Below are 18701 nucleotides of genomic sequence, written 5' to 3'. Positions count from 1 at the left end.
ATGTTCTCCTGCTAGACTGCATGTAGCAAAATTCAGCAGAAATGTTTCCTGATTTTGAATATTGAATGTGGTGCAAAAAATAAAAACAAACCAATAAAACTCACATATGAAATGTTCTGCTTTTAGACTGTTGGTGTCAAAATTGGTTATATGCAGTTTTGTTGTAGCCAGGTAGGTCTCAGGATATTAGAAAGACAGGTTTAAAGAAGAGCTCTGTATAAGCTTGAAAGTGTGTCTCTCTCACCAAGAGAATTTATTAGAATAAAAGATATTGTCTCATCCACCTTGTATCAAAATTTGGCAGAAGTGTTCCCTATTCAGAATCCAGTTTTGTCTGCCTCGACATTTTATTATACTTTGTGTGCAGTCGCTCTCACTTTAAAGTCTGTCAGGATTGCTTACAGAAGTGACTTAGCAAAGCATGCCGGTTAGCCTGGGCTAACCCAGGCGGGCCAGGCTGGTTTGTGTACCTGCCACTCTGCAGGTCCAGCTGATCGCGGCTCCCACTGGCAGGAGGCAGCCAATCAGAGAAGGGCTGAAGGGAGCAGCCAAACAGGGCCAGGCAGGCCCACCTAAAAAGAAAGCTGCAGGGCAGAGGAGGGCAGTTCTCTGATGGGAGCCCAAGGAGGAAAGATTATGTCTTCGAAGAGCTGAGAGAACTTCCAGCACCCTGGACAGAGCAGTGCTGCTCGCAGGGATTGGGGTAGTGAGAGATATCTCCTGGATGGTTGCTGGGGTTTTCAGGCTGAGACAAGAGTACCTTTTGGGTTTCTGGGCTGAGGCAAGAGTAAAGAGGACGCTGGGGCTATGAGGAAGTGGCCAGACAATTTGCTGCAGTAGCCACTAAGGGAAGTGGCTGAACAGCGGACTGCAGATCCCCTGGAAGGGGGGTGCACAGTGTGTAGCACGGCCGGAGGGCCGTGTCATTGATGAGGACATCACAGTCCTTGGAGAGATGTAGGTCCTAGAGCAGGAGTGACAGTGGCATGCAGAACTAATTCCCAAGACAGCAGGAGGTACCTGAATGGTGAGCGCACCCCGTCACAGCCTACAAGACATATGAGGGGTTGGCAAAGCCTTTGCTCTTCAGAGTTGTTTCTGGCCAAAATAAGTGTGCTATAGGGGAAAATTAAAATTAAAATAATTTCAGTGAAAGGGTGGGGAGACCTGGCTGAGCATGCCAGCCAGGCATATATGGTGATTGGCTGGATATGGAGAAGGGATGCGGGGGATGGAGGACTGGGATGCATGGAAGCAGGTTGCAGTAGACTAAGGCCTTCTCTATGCAGGACCAGTGTGCGTGCTGGGATAGAGTGAGTGTGTCGGCATGCTGTCTCTAAGTTCAAACAGCAGCCTGACCAACCTATCCTAAGGCAGCCCTGGCTCTACACAGCACAGAAGTCTCTCCCCACCAACTCCCCACAGCAGCGGTCCCTTCTGCCTTCCTGCCTATGGTTGTGTGATTGGGACCTCCTCGTCAACTTCCTCCTAGCGATGGCCAAGGTGGCCGTCTATAATACCAGGGAGAGGATGTTGGCTGTGACTGTGGGGCCTATTTCTGATCCTCCCTCCATTCACGCATCTGGGCAGAGTTCCTCTGGGTGGCGTCCGCTGGCTCCCTTATACCTTTGAGGAGCAGTGTGTGCTGTCAGGGATTCTCTGCTCGGTGTCCCCTTCAGGTTCCCTATTTTTGACCCTTTGACCTTCACACTAGTCCCTGTTATTTTTTCCATTGTCCCCTGTAATTACTTGAGTTTCTGGGCCCTGTGGATACTCCTCATAGGCTGGGGGAGGATTCTTTAGTCATGGGTGGGCTTCAGCCTGCCCACCTCCCTGGAATCCAATAGAATATGGTTCTGTGATTCCCTCTGAGTTCTCCCACAGCCTCCTCAGCTGCCAGGAGTGGCATCCTCAGCAGCTCTGTGAGCTCTCCGTGCTGAGGAATGTCAAAGCAAAAGCAGCACAGCAGAGCAGCCCCAATGGCACAGGACTGCAGTTCCTCCACATCCTCACAGCAGCAGTCTGCCTGTCACTGTGTACCTAGTGCAGGGGAGAACAGAAGGATTACATGTTAATGATTTGCTCTTTGCTGCTGGAGCTGAGCAGCAAGCTCAGCTGTCAGAACTTCCTGGAGCTTTGAAAGGGGAGGCACGCATGTCTGCAACTATGTGCAGGGCAGTCAAGTTCAAAAGAGTGAGCAGAGTGGTCACCCAGGGCATTGTGGGATACTGGGGGAGGCCAATTATGTTGACATAATGAACAACAGCATCTACACTGGCACTTTGTCACTTTAACTTCGTTGCAAAAAGCTCTTTGCCTCTTGTCAAGGTGGTTTAATGTTGTCGGCAAAACAGCAGAGTTTTGCCGCCAAAAGTACCTTTTTAGTGTGTAGACCTCCCCTGTTTTGTTGGCAAAAGCTGCCTTTTGCTGACAAAACTGTGTACTGTAGAGAAGGCCTAGGGAGGCATCTAGGGCAGGCAGGGAAATTGTGGGGGAAAGGAGTGGAGCATGGAGAGGGATGTAGAACAACAAACACTTCTCCATGTTAAATTGTAAATGTTTAGTACTTTCTAGATATAAAACTTTAAAGACTAGATTCTCTGGTTAGCTAAAGTCACTTTATACCTCCTAAGCAGCACCAAGAGATTGTCTGGTGGCCAGAGCTGGCTTGTGGAAGAATCCAGCCTGTTCCCCAGTGCTATATAATATTTCCTCACTCACTTTCAGCCCACCTGATTAAAAAAAAACACCAAAACTGATATTTGCTCCTGAAAATATGAAAAAAAAAAGTTTTTTCAAAGGTCAAAGTGCCCAATCCCTCTTCAAGCTTCTTGGCGCACAGGGTTGGCACCAGCTGCAACCTCTTTTAGCACAGCACAGCAACTCCATACCCAGTAGGTTTCATTTTTCTGTGGATTGGTGTGAGGGAGGGTTCTGGTCCATGACTCCACTTCCTCTCCAACCCCTTTCTGGTTATGTGTTTTCCCTTGGTGTCCGTGTAAGGAGTAATCCCTACCCTTTCTCAGAGATCAGAGCTAAAGCCCCTTTTCCTCAAAGACAAAGAGAAATATGCAATATTTCAAATTCAATATTTCAATAGCTTTTCAAACAATGGTTTTATAAACAACTTTTAGGAACACTCAGAGATAAAGAAACTTAATAATCATAGCACAAGAATTCACAGCACAATAAAAATGGACATAGAGAACGCAGTTTAACTGAAATAGACATTTCACTATAACACTTCATTATGACAAAAATAAGCCTGACTGCCATATGTTTTTTCTCCTTCCTACATCTCAGTAATGCCTTTATAATCTCTGCATAGCAGAAGATCATAATGACCAGTGGAATGACAAGTTCCAGGATATTCATCTTTAAAATCAAGAATTGCTTCTATTTTCTTTCATGGACTGACAGATTATGAGAGCTGCAGGTCCAATAAACACCTTCCTTTTGAACAGTGTGAAATATTAAGCCTGGAAGAGAGGCTAATATTGCAACACCCCAAATGACAACACTTGTGAGGATGCCAGAGGTTATTGTCCTAACTTTTAGAGTAAACATTGTATGGACAATTGCCAGATATCTATCTATTGTCAAAAGTATTTTCGAAAAGTCTCCACTGTAGAAGCCAGTGTAGTAGACCCCTGAAAGAATTTTACACATTGTATTTCCAAAATCCCACTCATGTGCTGCATAGTAAGCTCAAAATGACAGGGAAAGAATAAAGAGTAAATTGGAATTCGCCAGATTCAGCAGATAGATGTCAATCATGCTTCTCAGCCTCTCATATTTTATCAGGATCAGTACAACAAGCACATTGCTCTCGAGGCCAAATATCAGCACCAAGGACTAAAGAGGTGGCAGAAACAGGGATGCAAATTGTTTGACATCATTTGTACATGGTGTTGCATCATCATGACTGCAGTTCTGTGTTGTCTTCCATATCTCCATCTCTTCTTCACTGAAAAACTGTTGATCTTTTGCTAGCCTGAGGATGAAGAAACAGATGGTTATTTACAAAATACTGTATGTTATCAGTGTGAAAGACAGGATATACACACTATACTGTGTAATCATATGGTTGTGAAAGACATTAAAATGTACTGTGTATGTTGAGTTTCAGCTTAGAATACCTTTTGCTGTAAACAGTATAACAATGGCTGATATCAAGATGTGAAAAATACTGCAGATGATACTAGCAAAGAATCTAGAGAATTAACAGGATGAGTTCTCTACAGTCCCTCCAGCATTAACTTTCTTGCAGGGGGAGCACCAGACATGTCTGAATGGACTGCTCACCTTCAGGCAGACAACCAAGCTCTGTAGGCCCATGTCATTCAGCTGACTTTGGAGAATCAGCTATTGCAGAAGCAAGTAACACTGTTGTAAGAGCCTCCCCCATACTTTGGTCTTGAGTGAAACATGCCCAGATCCCTGCCAGAGGGCTTCCCAGTTGCAGGTGCCAATCCAATTGCACATACCTGGCACATCCCAGCAAATTCCCATCCTTGACTTGGGCACAGCTGACTGCTTCTTATGTACAGCAGCATCCTGGATCCTGCACATTTCACTGCAACAGAAGGCCACTCCTTATAGACTACTGATGGTTGTCATCTGATCCAGTAATGGAGGAAACAGCGCCCCCGGAGGCTGTGCTTCAGGGTCCCTGAGAAACATCACAATTTGGTGTGATCTATTATCCACTGATCCTCTGGGCTGGCCCTCCACAACTTGTGGAAAAATTGGAAAGAGTCCAGTGGAGGGCAGCAAAAATGATTAAAGGGCTGGAGCACATGGCTTATGAGTGGAGGCTGAGGGAACTGGGATTGTTTAGTCTGCAGAAGAGAAGAATGCAAGGGGGTGGGATTTGATAGCTGCTTTCAACTGCCTGAAAGGGGATTCCAAAGAGGATGGATCTAGACTGTTCTCAGTGGTACCAGATGACAGAACAAGGAGTAATGGTCTCAAGATTTAGGTTGGATATTAGGAGAAACTTTTTCAGTAGGAAGGTGGTAAAGCACTGGAATGGGTTACCTAGGGAGGTGCTGGAATCTCCTTCTTTAGAGATTTTTAAGGTCAGGCTTGACAAAGCCCTGGCTGGGATGATTTAGTTGGAGATTGGTCCTGCTTTGAGCAGGGGGTTGGACTAGATGACCTCCTGAGGTCCTTTCCAACCCTGATATTCTATGAAACTGCTCATTTGGTGGCAGGCAAATGAAGTCTATTTTCCATCAGAGTTTTGTTGGCAGCTCTGTAGCAGCATCCAAACCTTGAGAGACTCAGCTAGGCGTGACTGTCCAGACAGAAACTTCTGCTGAAGCTACATCTGAACTCCTCTCAAAATACCAAGACTATGTCAATAGTTTTGTAAAGAAGAATGCAGAAACCCTACCTCTGCACCTAACTGCACAATAGAGCTGCAGCCTGGAGCCAAGATATCATTTGGATGAATTAATGCCATGTCAGAACCTGAGCTGACAGTGCTCCAAGAATACCTTCATGTAAACTTTGCCTGATGGTTCATCCTCAAGTCAACATTACCAGCTGGTGTACTAGTCCTGTTTATCAAAAAGAAAGATGACAGCCTCTGATTGTGCATTGACTGTTGTTCATTGAATCAGATAATCATCAGGGATTGCTACCCTCTGCTCCTGATTCCTGAGCCACTAGATTGTGTAGGGGCTGCCTGCATAGTCATTAAATTGGCCCTATGGGGGACAAACAACCTTGTGCAAATCAGGGAAGGGGATGAGTCGAAAATCACCTTCTGGACCCAATATCACCTCTGTGCATGTCTTGTAATGTTTTTCAGATTGACCAACACCCTGGCCAACTTCCAACATCTTATAAATGTTGTGCTCTGAAATATGTTAGACCAGTACAGAGTAGTCTACCTAGATAACACACTGATCTTTTCTGACTATCCTGAACAGCTTACTGCTCACATCCAAACAGTCCTGGAATGCCTATAGCAGCATGACCTTCATGCCAAGCTCAAGAAATGTGCCTTTGATCAGGCCTCCATGGAGATCTGGGCCTTCATCTTATCTCCAGAAAGGATCCAGATGGACCCATGCAAGGTCCAAGCCATCCAGGACTGGCTGATTCCATATATGGTATGTGACCTGCAACACTTCCTGGGGTTCGCCAATTTCTATTGATGGTTTGTCCTGATTTTTTTCACAAAAAATTGAACCTCTCCTCCAGAAAAATGCCCAATTGCATTGGTCTCTCCATGCCCAGCATGCATTCAAACAGCTAACCTCGCTTTACTACAGCACCCATATTGGCTCACCCCAATGTCACACAAGCCTTTATTGTAGAAGCTGATGCTCCAGTACAGTGATCAGGGCTGTCCTCTCCCAGCAAATTGGTCCCAAGCAATCACATGGGCTAACTGTCATTACTCAAGGAAGTTCACTCCCACAGAGTTAAATTGCAAAATACTTGACAAGGAATCCTGACAATAAAAAAACACTTTTGTAGAATGATGTTACTACTTGGAAGGAGCTCGTCACCTGGTCCAGGTATTCACTGACCACAAAAATCTGGAATATCTACATAGAGCAAAGGACTTAATCCAACAGAAGCTTTGATGAGACCTGTTTTTCTCACAATTGGATTTCATTATCACATATCGCCCAGGATCCCAAAATGGCAAGGTAGATGCCCTGTCCCATGGTACAAACCCACCAAGCCCCAGCCAGGACCCAACTCCCACTCTCCAATCCTGTAACTTTCTCAGTGCAGCTTGTCACCAGGATATACTAAGTTTAATACCCATTGCCTCTGCTTCAGGAAATCTGCCTGACAAACAAGCAACTGCATGACTCCTGGGAAGGGATCATGTATGTAAGGGAATGCATCTGTTACCACAGAACCCAGAAGGGTTCAGTCCTACAACCATGCCATGATTTTCCCCTAGCAGAACACATGGTGGGGCTCTTCAAGACCTAATAACTAATATCCTGCTCCTTTTGGTGGCCCAGGATGCACCCAATAATACAGTCATTTATTGCCTCCTGTGATGTTTATGCCACACCAAAACCCCATGCCACAAGCCCTGTGGCCTTCTCCAGCCCTTGGGCAGCCCATCTTGACCTTGGGGAGCGTAGACCTTATTGTAGAATTATCAGCGTCCAAAAAATGTATAACAGTTTTGATTGATGATGGTCTACTTTTCCAAAATGGCTCACTGTGATGCTGGTAAATCAAATGGCAGATCTTGCCAAGTCTATAGGCATCAGCTTGGCACTGACAAATTCATAGCTGGAAACCAGATCAGTTCAGCTATATGTTAATATTGTTCAAGATAGTTGCTAGACTTGTAAGGATGTGTTTAGTGTTCCAGTGGTTCTCAACCTGTGGCCCAATCAGCACACAGCTGCAGCCCATGTGACATCCTCAGGGCCATACAGGTAGTATTGGATGCTGCCCCTGAGACCCACAATGGTAAATACTTTGAGAACTACTGGTTTATATTTTATAAAATACTTGTAAGCTGCTGCGTGCATTAATCTTACTTGCAATATCTGTATTCCATGCTACGAGGTAAAATATAGGTTTGTTTTTATAATAGGTACGGCTCTGGTCCTTAGTTTAAAAACTGCTCTACAGGAAGAAAGCACAAAAGGGGAGGAAAAGAGTGGGAGGTGTTTCTTGCTTGTGCGAGTGCCTCAGGAGCTCTGCAGTCTATAAAAGTGGTGGAAAAGAATATGTAAATACATCACATGAGGTGTTCTACTACATCTACTTTGGGCTAGTGGTTCTGAGGGCACCAGCACTGAGGCTCCCCTATTAACAGCTGAAATCACTGAGCACTGTGTTGCGGGGGGGGGGAGGGGGGGAAGGCTGAAGACATATTGGTGAGTGGCCAGCAGGACAGCTAGTGGAGAGGAGCGGCCAACAGGATGGCTGGCAGAGAGGCATGGCTGGCCGTGCAGACAACAGCAGAACCCGCAGAGAGATGTGGCAATCAGCTGTTGACTTGAGCAGAGGAGCATGTTAGGTGCCCCCATAATTCCCCCGCTTCCACCCAGGCTGGGAGGTAAACTCTGCAGAGGAACTTCTGAACTCTAGGTCTGCACTGATCAAGGACAGAAACTGTGGGTTGGGTGACTTTTGGGTTGCTGGACTCAAGAACCAAAGGGAAAGGACACAGCCCAATCTTCCTGGGGGGTCTTCTGGTTCATGGTTTGTGTTTATGAACCCTAGTTGTGGTGTTTTCCCAATTTAATGCTGAGTTGTTTACCTCCTGTTATTAAAGACTTTTGCTACACCGAGACTCTGTGCTTATGAGAGGGGAAGTATTGCCTCTTTGAGGAACCCAGGGGTGTTTGTGTAATTTTCCCAGGTCACTGGGGGAGGGCTCAAGCTGGTTTTGCATTGTACTGTTGAAAGGGAACCACTATGTACTGAAATTGGCCCTTGTTGCTGTCAACTCTGCCTCTCAGAAGGGTTACAGTAGGGAAAAGTAAAATTTCTACAGGTTTAAAATTAATCAGCGACTACCAGAGAGACACGTCCTTTTTCTTCACATCTAGAGACTCATGGTTCCACTTTGTGTTCTAGGTTCTGCCCTGTGCTGGTTCACCACACTGCCATTCAGGCTCACTCTCGGCATCCCTCCAACACCTTTTCTCTGTGTCACACTGTAAAAGGCTGTGGAGCTACAGGAAAACTGGGCTAATCATGTCTTATACATTCGGATACAGTTAGCAGTTGTGGATCAGCACTAGCGGCTATTTTAATCAGTTTTCATTTTTGTGGTGAGGCTGGCAAACCTCTCAAAATGGTACTGCGGGCAAGCAGTCTTTCAAAACAGGAGAAACTCTGACAAATCAGGGAGGAAAAAATCCTCTTCAGGGTTTACCCAGACTCAGTCTCAAAACTCTCCCTCTATTGAGATGAGGCAAGTGGCTTTTGAGCCTTTGAGTTAAATAGAGTCTCACTGGTTTAGAAGGATCCTTTACAGGCAGCTGGATTCCACTGTGTGGCTTTTTGGCTGGTAGAAGTGGTTGGAGAGCCAACAACTGATCTCCTATTCCTCCTGTTTTAAAAGTTCCTGGAAGGTTTTCTGGAAGCCCAATGGACTTTAGTTCTGGTCCCTGCCCATTAACCCTTTCCTCCCAGCCCCAAACCCTAGGCTTGTTGGCCCAGGCCCTGGACACACAGTATATGTCAGACAGCTAGGTGTTCTTCCGTATGGTCCTGAGCATCTAGGGAATCTGAAGGACTCTTCAGAGACCACCACTAGAGACTTTTCTGATGCATATGCTTGAATGGCTTTAAGGCTCAATCATGAGAAATTTCTGGCACCTGGATCTTGACTCTTTAAATGGCATGAGTAACTTGTAATCTGTCCTTGACATCATTAAGAAACTGCAAATGTCTAGTGGCCTCATTAGAGAGCAAGATAGATAAGATAATATCTTTTATTAGACCAACTTCAGTTGGTGAAAGAGACCCCTTTCAAGCTTATACAGAGTCCTTCTTCAGACCTTGTGGGTTTCATGTACATCTATACATTTGCCACATTCTAACTACTTAGGCATACTTGGTCTTAGTGTCTGAAAGCTGGCTGGGATAATGTGGCTTTGGGTTCCAATCATTTCTGTTACTCGGAGTAGCGCCCTACTGCGACCACAGTGGTTGGCACTGCTTTTGACTTGGAAACATAAGACACCAGTACTGGTGATGTGATGAATACCTTCTTTAGAGCCTCAAAAAGCACAATCATCTTGTGGTTTCTTAGCCCCCCACAAACTAGTTTGAAGATGTTCATAAAGAACTTGGCTTTTTGAGGATAAGTTGGGTATTAATTTGTTCCCAAACTCCATCATATTGAACAATTGCATTTTCTGATATTACTTTAGGGATTGAGTATTGCTGGATGTGCTCTCACTCCTCTTCATCAATCACATGCTCTAAGAAATATAGTTGGGTTTCTTTTAACCTACATTTCTCTTTAATTTCAGTCCAGCATCCTCGACTGCCTTCGAAATAGAGCTGGCAGAAAATGATGTGTTAGGAGAAATGTCAACATCTCAGCCAGTGAAATTTAATTGATATCAGCAATTCTGTAATAACATCAAATCTAATGATAAGGTGTATTGCAAAATGCTTTGACATGCTTTCTTGTGTCCTGATCATTACAAAATCATGAAGTAGCCTTTGAGCCACCTCTTGTTTTGTTCTTAGGTGAATGTTATGATTGTGGAAAATGTTGGAGGGGTATTGGCAATTCTAGATGTCTGAGTGCAGAGAGGGGCAAAATCTTTTCAGCTCTGTTAGGATCTTCCTAGCTCCTGCACTTGTCAGCTACAATCTGCAATAGCACTAAACAAACAAGCAAAAAACAATTTTAAAAAGTTCTACTTGCCTGTAACATTAAGACTCCAGTTGTGCCTTTAATGAGGAGGCACAGTGCTGCTGCCAGCTCTGCTGAATGTCCACGTCTGGGAGGATGCAGCATATTTTCCTTTGCATGTCCTGTCCATTCAGGTGGTCAGTACAAGGGATGGGGAAAGGCTGCTTGTATTCTCCCTTTTTGCAGTCAGATCAAGGACAGAAACATTTTTATAAAGAGAACAAAGAACTGAGTGTGTGTGTATGTGAATCCATTGAAGATCCCAGCCAGATGCTAAACTATAGCTAAGCAAGAGGTGAGGAATTGCCTCCACCTCTCCTAAACTCCCCAATCTTGGGTCTACCTGGTTACCAGGCTGGTTCCTGGAGTGAATTAGAGTCTCAGGGCATGTGTGGAGCTGTATTCTGCATGAAATCCCCTGCACAAGCAGCTGGGAAGGGGTTGGCATGGGAGTTACTATGGCAGTTTTCCACCACCCCACTTGAGGGTCACCCTACACAGGGGGAATCTTCATGTAGCTGGTTAGGCTGGCTCTGAGGCTGATTTGTAACTAGAGGCTCTGGCCCTATTTCTCTAAGCCAAGATTTTCAAACATGACTATTGGGTGGGGAGGGGGATTTGGTGGGGGAGGGACAAATGCTAATCTGAGACATCTGTAAAGGGGCATGAATTCAGCAAGTACTTTTCACTCTCTGAAAATTCAGCCTCTTGCTTTTGGACATGACAGAACGGAGGCACCCAAACCCATTTGTGACACAGTGCTGCACAACACAGCACTCTGACCACTGCAACTCCAGTTAGCTGCCCTGGAGCACACCTGAATATGGGAATTGCGCCCAGTTGATAGACTGAGATGGGTTGGAGAGAGTTAATTAGCTTTTTAACTCATTAGCCCAGAGGGTACAAAAGGCATAAGAATGGCCATACTGGATCAGGCCAAAGGTCTGTCTATCCCAGTATCCTGTCTTCTGACAGGGGCTGAGGCAATTTCCCAGAGAGAATGAACAGAACAGGTAATCACCAAGTGAGCCATCCCCTGTCGCCCATTCCCAGCTTCTGGCAAACAGAGGCTAGGGACACAATCCCTGTCCATCCTGGCTAATAGCCATTGATGGACCTATGCTCCATAAATTTATCTAGTTCCCTTTTGAACTCTATACTAGTCTTGGCCTTCACAACATCCTCTGGCAAAGAGTTCCACAGGTTGACTGCATTGTGTGAAGAAATACATCCTTTTGTTTGTTTTAAACCTGCTGCCTATTAATTTCATTTGGTGACCCCTGGTTCTTGTGTTATGAGAAGGAGTAAATAGCACTTCCTTATTTACTTTCTCCACACCTGTCATGATTTTATAGACCTATCATATCCCTCCCTTAGTCATCTCTTTTCCAAGGTGAAAAGTCCATCTTATTAATCTTTCCTCGTACAGAAGCTGTTCCATATCACTAATTGTTTTTGTTGTCCTTTTCTGAATCTTTTCCAATGCCATTATATCTTTTATGAGAAAGGGTGACCACATCTGCACACAGTATTCAAGAGGTGAACATACCATGGTTTTATATAGAGGCAATATGATATTTTCTCTCTTATTATCTATCCCTTTCTTAATGATTGCCAACATTGTTCGCTTTTTTGACTGCCGCTGCACACTGAGTGGATGTTTTCAGAAAACTATCCAAATGACTTCAAGATCTTTCTTGAGTGGTAACAGCTAATTTAGACCCCCATCATTATATATGTACAGTTGGGATTATGTTTTCCAATGTGCATTACTTTGCATTTATCAACACTGAATTTCATCTGCCATGTTGTTGCCCAATCACCCAATTTTGTGAGATCCCTTTGTAACTCTTCGGCATCTGCTTTAGACGTGACTATCTTGAATGGTTTTGTATCATCTGAAAATTTGCCATCTCACTGTTTACCCCTTTTTCCAGATCATTTATGAATATGTTGAAAATTACTGGTCTCACTACAGACCCCTGGGGGACACCATTATTTATCCTTTTCCATTCTGAAAACTGACCATTTATTCCTACCCTTTGTTTCCTATCCTTTAACCAGTTACTTATCCATGAGGCTTACTTCGCTTAAGAGCCTTTGGGGAGGGAACCTGTCAAAGGCTTTCTGAAAATCTAAGTACACTATATCCTATATCCACCGGATCCCATTGGTCCACATGCTTGCTGACCCCCTCAAAAATTCTACTGTAGCTAAATCTGAAACAAAGACCATCAAACTCTGAGCACGAAGTGAAGCACAGAAATACTAAGAAACAGAAAGGGAAATGTACAAAAATGAAAAGTGGAGGGAAGAGAAATATAAATGTATCCTGAGAGGTGCAACAGTCAACCAAGTTAACGCTGGCTGCTCCAGAAAGAATTAAAACAATGAAGCAGGGGAAAATATTTTGGAAAAACACTTGGGGAGGCCTAGAGAAATTTCTAAAGCTAAGAGGGTAGAGGGCAACATTTCTGCCCTGATCGGTTCAGCTCGTTGTGTGAGCTACTGGGACTATTTCTTTTAATGTGCCAGGTAGAAATGACTTTTTTCTTTTGGAGCAGACAGTTTGAATTCCTTTTCATATGCTAAATGTATCTGGCTGGTGGCTGCAGTATCTCTGTGAGAATGTGATCTACTGGTTATCAGAGAGGGCTGGAAATTCAGACTTCTGAGTTTAAGTCCCATCTCTGCCACAGACCACTGCTAAAAGTGCATGTGAAGGAGAGACTGCAATATATTTTCCTTGCATGTCTTGTCAACTCTAGTGGTCAGTGCAATCGAGGAGGAATGGCTGCTTGTATTCTCCCTTTCCCTTCCCATGCATTCTCTATGACTTGGAGCAAGTTAGTTTATTCATCAGGAAATGGATCTATTTCTTCTCTTCCAAAGGGTCTTGTGAGATTTTGCTAATTAATGTTTGGCAAGTGAGTTGACATGCTCATTTGCAAGGTGCAGTCTTCAGGAGGGATAATGAATTAATTATTATACAGACTTGATCACAGAGTGGTAAAGAAGCTCAACACAATAAAAGAAAAAAAGCAAGGAAGAGGAGCACATGCTGCAATGACCTCAGCACCTTCATGCTATGCAGGTCTTGTTTTCCTTAGTTGAAGACTTGTAAGAACCTGAAATTGGGATGGAACGTCTTCTGCCCTTGTCTTGTCAATGCTGTTCAAGTCTGGTGTGTTCAATACCCATAAAAAGATTATTTTGTCCGATTCAATGCTCCTGAAAAGTATCCCCTGCCCTGAGAGAATCCTCAGTTAATGAACATTGTTGACCTTAAATTGTGATTCATTGCTTGAGTATACTACTCTACATCTAGTTGAAGAGTTTGCTGAGCAGAAGTCCCAGGTTCCCATGCATGTGCAGTTGAATTAAGCACTTAATGAAGTTTGGTTTTTTTCTATCTTGCCTCTGGATTTTTAAATACTAGCTCTTCTAACACAGCAGCCCTGAAGTGAACCACTGTACTGAACCTAGAAAACATTCCTTATCTTCTATGTTCAGAATTCTGTGTATCTACCAGGACATATTCTGCTCTCCATTATCCACACCCACTATTTCAGTAACAGATCAGACAGCTTGGCTCTTGTTTTGTTCCTGGAGAAAGTCTAAGTCTAACACTGAGAAAAATCCAATGGAGTATTATGGTGCAATGGTAGCTGCACCATGATTATGGTTCCATTAAATAATTTCATTTTGATATTAGAAAGAATAGAGCATATCTGGAGTCTTTGAAAGTTTGATTATAATATTTGGTTAATTACAGATTATTTGGTGTATTTATTGTGCAATGTGAAATTCTGGAAAGTTCATAATAAGCTACTGAAAAATAGATAGTGGGCAACCTTTTTCCCCCTCGGGAGTGTCTTTTCTTTGTGCTTAACTAGCAGAAGATCAGATTTCAGCTATGGTCAAAAATTTCATGTATCATTGTTCCCATAACAGAGATTCCCAGAATTCTTTTTTTAGGGAAGTGCATAGCTTCTAAAGGAAGGTACTTTAAAGTGGTAACAGCGAACTTGTTTGCCAGTCTGAAGCGGCCCAATTTCAAATTGATGGTATAACAGATTGTCACTCTCTACATCCAGAGAAAATACAAATATGAGAGAGACTCTTAGCAAATACCTCTGTTGTTCAGAAGAAAGCTTTCTGAGCGATAAGAGAAAAGACTGGTCACTCAAATTCACCTAGAAGTGCTGTTTTAAATTCCTATGCAATCCACTACCCTTATTTTGGAGTAAGGCTATGAACACTTACCTAGAAAATAGTGACAGAAGATCTTCCAGACAACCTCCACCACACCTATTTTTGGAACAAAGAGTTTATTACAAGGTCACTGGAGGCCCAGAACCCAGCTTTTTGCTATGACAAAGCCTTGTCTTAGCTACTGCACCACACTGCCTATCATTATGACTAAGTCTGTTTTGTTTATCTCTAACAATACAAACCACATACCTCTCCCAGAACCAGAGGGAGAAACCTGGATACTGGATCCCCAGTACTGTACCACTGATTAATAAATACTTGTGTAACCCTCTGGGGACGTGTCTCCAGAAAAATTGGTCAGAAAATGTATTTATTTTTTGCCCCCATAAGAAAACTTTGACAAAAGTGAAGAGAAATTCATTTTTATCACAACTTTCCACAGAAAACTTCAAGATTTTGTTCAAAACCTAAAATGTTTGATTCTGAAATGCTGCTATGGTGCCTCACAGGTGTTGTAGTTTGGCTGCCTCGTTTTCCTCTTTAGCTTGGAATCCCAATTTGGACTGGATCTTTTATGAAATACCATGGTCTCTCTTCTTAGTGAGGGAGACCATGCATCACGGGAGTCACATGATTGCGGTATATCATGAGAGATGTAGTCCATCTGAGGAGCATATACAGTATATATTTCCAACCTTAACTCTGACTAAACATAGAGAATAGAGTGGAAAATATGAATATGTAAATGGAGTGCTTCACAATTTCTAACTACATAAAGTCTTTGGAGAAATGGAAGTACTGTAAATAAATCACAGTATATTTCTGTTGTCATTGAGAAATGACAACAAGAATACAGAATTATAGTTAGAAATATATTTCAGGTCATTAATTAGTAACATTACAGTAATTATAATGATATTTTAAACATGGAAAGTAGAGTTGCTGAAAAAGATTGGAATATTTCTTGACAGTCAATTATTTGACAATTCCCCACCTGTATATTTTCTAGATTTTAAGGCATTATGATGTACTTTAAAAATTTGCTTACAGCAACCTTAAATGAACATAAATGTAATTTTATTTCCATGAATCATTGTTGGGGTTTTGAGAAAAAAGACTTGCTTAGAAGGGAATTTGAGAGGTCTTTTTTTGATGAAAGATTCCAGTGCATCATACTTCAATTTAGCTTGTCTTCAGGAATTATGATAACATATATTGCCAGGCTACGTCTACTGGGTGTCGGGGGACATACAGGAGTCATAAGGTCTAATCCAGTGCCCATCAAAGTCATGGAGAAGACTCCTCCAGACTTCAGTGAGTTTTGGATTGCGTCAATAGCACAGGGCAGCAGAGCACTCTACATTTTAGAAAGGTTATGCACCAAACTAACATATAAGAAAAAATTCTGTCCTCAGAGGTTTCTATACAAGAATGTGATTCACTCCTGTCTTACTTCAGTGTTACGCAGTCATAATGGCACTGAAACTGAGAGTTACATCTGTGTCAAACTGGAGTAACTGAAGGGTGAGTCAGGTCATATACTGAAAAACGGTAGGTGATTTGTGTGCACAGCCAGCCAGTGAATAATTATCATCAAGAAAGAAAGCAGCCAATCAGGAGGGAATGTTTTGCTAAGAAGCTTTAAAAGAAGCTGTCACACACATTTAAAATTAAGTCAGAACTCAATAGATGTCCCCCCACCCCCTCCAGCCTGGTTTGTGTTTTAATGCTTGTCTGTATAAACCTCCCACAGATTTTTAAATATGGAAACTGTCAGGAAGCCAGTTATACAAAGATGCCATTTTGCTTTATTCAATAAAAATACACATTTAATACAGAAAAATACTATGAGGAAGAAGGGGCACTGAGCATATGCAATGCATAGTATTATGAAAATATTTACATTAAGAATCTGGCAATTCTATGTCCTCTTCATTCACTGCAGGCTTCCATTGTCCACAGAAGTGTCAGATCATGTTGGCGGTGGCATGTTCTGCTGATCTGTGGGTTTCTACATAGGATCTCTGCATGTGGGTAGATGGATTTTTTTCACACTATGTGTTGGGAGGAATTGCTGCAATTTTTGAAGGAGTGGAAGTCAAAATCCAGGACCAACTTTCCTCTGTCCCTAAAAAATAAACAGTGGAGGTAGCACACTGGGCTAAGTCAATGCTAGTATGTTTTATAGGGCAATCGCTGTATTTAAATGAATGCAGTTAGAATGTATGCCTGGGCAGGGAGTTGGAAAGCTTACAGAACTCTGTCACTATCAGAATAGCCTAATACTTGAGTGGCGAAGGAGTGAGAATTATTGGCTGAATTGCTACTAGAAATGCGACGGATGCAGATTTGGAATATTTTTTTAAGGTGAGCTTTAAACATCTCGCCAGCAAAAGCATAGATCACTGGGTTGAGGCAGCAGTGGATGAAGGAGATTGATTCGGTCAGCTGCAGGGCCAGCACAAGCCTTTGGCTCATCTTGCAGTCGTTGATGATGTGCAAGTTCTGCAGAGAGTCTAGAAAAAGCACAATGTTGAAGGGAGCCCAGAAAAGGAAAAAGATGACCACAATGATGAAAATCAGCTAGATGGCTTTGATCTTGTTCCAGTTTTTGCAGCTCTGCAGATTTTTAGGATGTGAGAGTAGCAGTAAATGAGGATATTGAGTGGGATCAAAAGGCCCAAGATGTTGACTTCAAACTGAGTGAAAAATCGCCAGGTCTCTTGGCCTGGAGGATATCTGGGGACACACTCGAGAGACTGTTCAATTTCCACTTCTTGGTTAAATGCCATATTTGGTATGGCAGCCAAATCAGCCGTCATCCACAGGAGTAGGCTTATAATTATGCCACAGGTGGCTGTTCGAACTCTCATCCCATAGACAACATGAACGATTGCTATGTACCTGTCTATGCTCATGAGGGTTATAAAGAAAATGCTCCTGTAAAAGCCTATGTAATAAATACCAGCCATCATTTTACACACTGCATTTCCGAAAATCCATTCTTCTGAAGCATAGTGAGCTTGAAATGGGAGGGAGACAACAAAAAGCAGGTCAGAGATTGCAAGGTTGAGCAAGCGCACGTCGGTCATGGTGGTGACTTTCTTCCTGGTCAAAAGTACACATATGAGCAAGGCATTTCCCACTAGGCAGAAGACAAATATCAGGCAGTAAACTATTGGAAGAAACAGTGATTTAAACCTGCGGAAACCATTGCCTTCGCTGCAAGGAGAGGTACCTTCATCATACACATAGTTATATTCTGTGGTGTTTGGGAAAGGGCTTGTAAGAGTCATCTTTAAGACCTGTGCATAAAAAAGAGAAAATTGATTATGGGTATAGAAGGGTTGCAGAAAACCGCATTTTGCCATTGTTACTCACGCTGAATGAAAGCAATGTGTCTGCTTGAAGAATAAGGTCCCGATCAGTGTAAAGGCTTGTCTAAACACAAAATTATACCATTTTAACTAAACTGGTTAGATAAAGTAGTGCGCACCTTTCAAGTGGTGTCCCATAACAGTCAATCAGCACGCTATGTACAGAGAATCTCTTTCCAAAAAATAAAGATCTATTTTCATGCAAAGATCTTTAGTTAAAAATAATAAGGAATGAATCTATGTCATCTAACCTAAGTCTCTGCTATAATTCCAACATAAATAACATCTCATTCTATAATTATGTTTAATATTTATAAAGCAACAGATTTATGTAGAATAAATATATGCCATGTGAAAGATATATATATGTCATCTGATTCTGATCTCATTTACACCCATATAATAAAAGACCAGTTTTACTAAAATGAATAGGAGATACAGGTGCTCAGTATCTCTGAAGTTTAGGCTATTGTTATGCTGCTGATACCCTCTTCTCATCTTTATGACTTCCAAAATTCACTGTTTTCCATAGAGAATCTCTTCTCCCTTCTCTACCTCAGTTGGCCTAACAATCAAGTAGAAAAAGCATTGCTTTCTAGATTATCAGAGACAAGTATCTCTCAAGGTGTGTCTCCCTCTTGTCAACTATAGTTAGTTAACTACAGTTAAGATGGCAGTATATTTAACATAGATGGATTTTACCTTTGACTAAGGAGGCAGGACTTTGTTTGATA

The 18701-nt window shown here is 42.7% G+C and overlaps 2 pseudogenes; both read right to left on the bottom strand.

Annotated features, from left to right (window-relative positions):
- Nucleotides 1–3156: 3156 nt before the first annotated feature.
- On the bottom strand, nucleotides 3157–9745 carry LOC115644960 (annotated as a pseudogene).
- Nucleotides 9746–16193: 6448 nt separating this feature from the next.
- LOC115645899 lies at nucleotides 16194–17945 on the bottom strand (annotated as a pseudogene).
- Nucleotides 17946–18701: the final 756 nt, after the last annotated feature.

The sequence above is a fragment of the Gopherus evgoodei genome, chromosome 2 (genome assembly GCF_007399415.2).
Source record: "Gopherus evgoodei ecotype Sinaloan lineage chromosome 2, rGopEvg1_v1.p, whole genome shotgun sequence".
NCBI lineage: Eukaryota > Metazoa > Chordata > Testudines > Testudinidae > Gopherus > Gopherus evgoodei.
The sequence above is the reverse complement of the archived record's forward strand: the minus strand, read 5'-3'. Positions and strand labels throughout refer to the sequence as shown.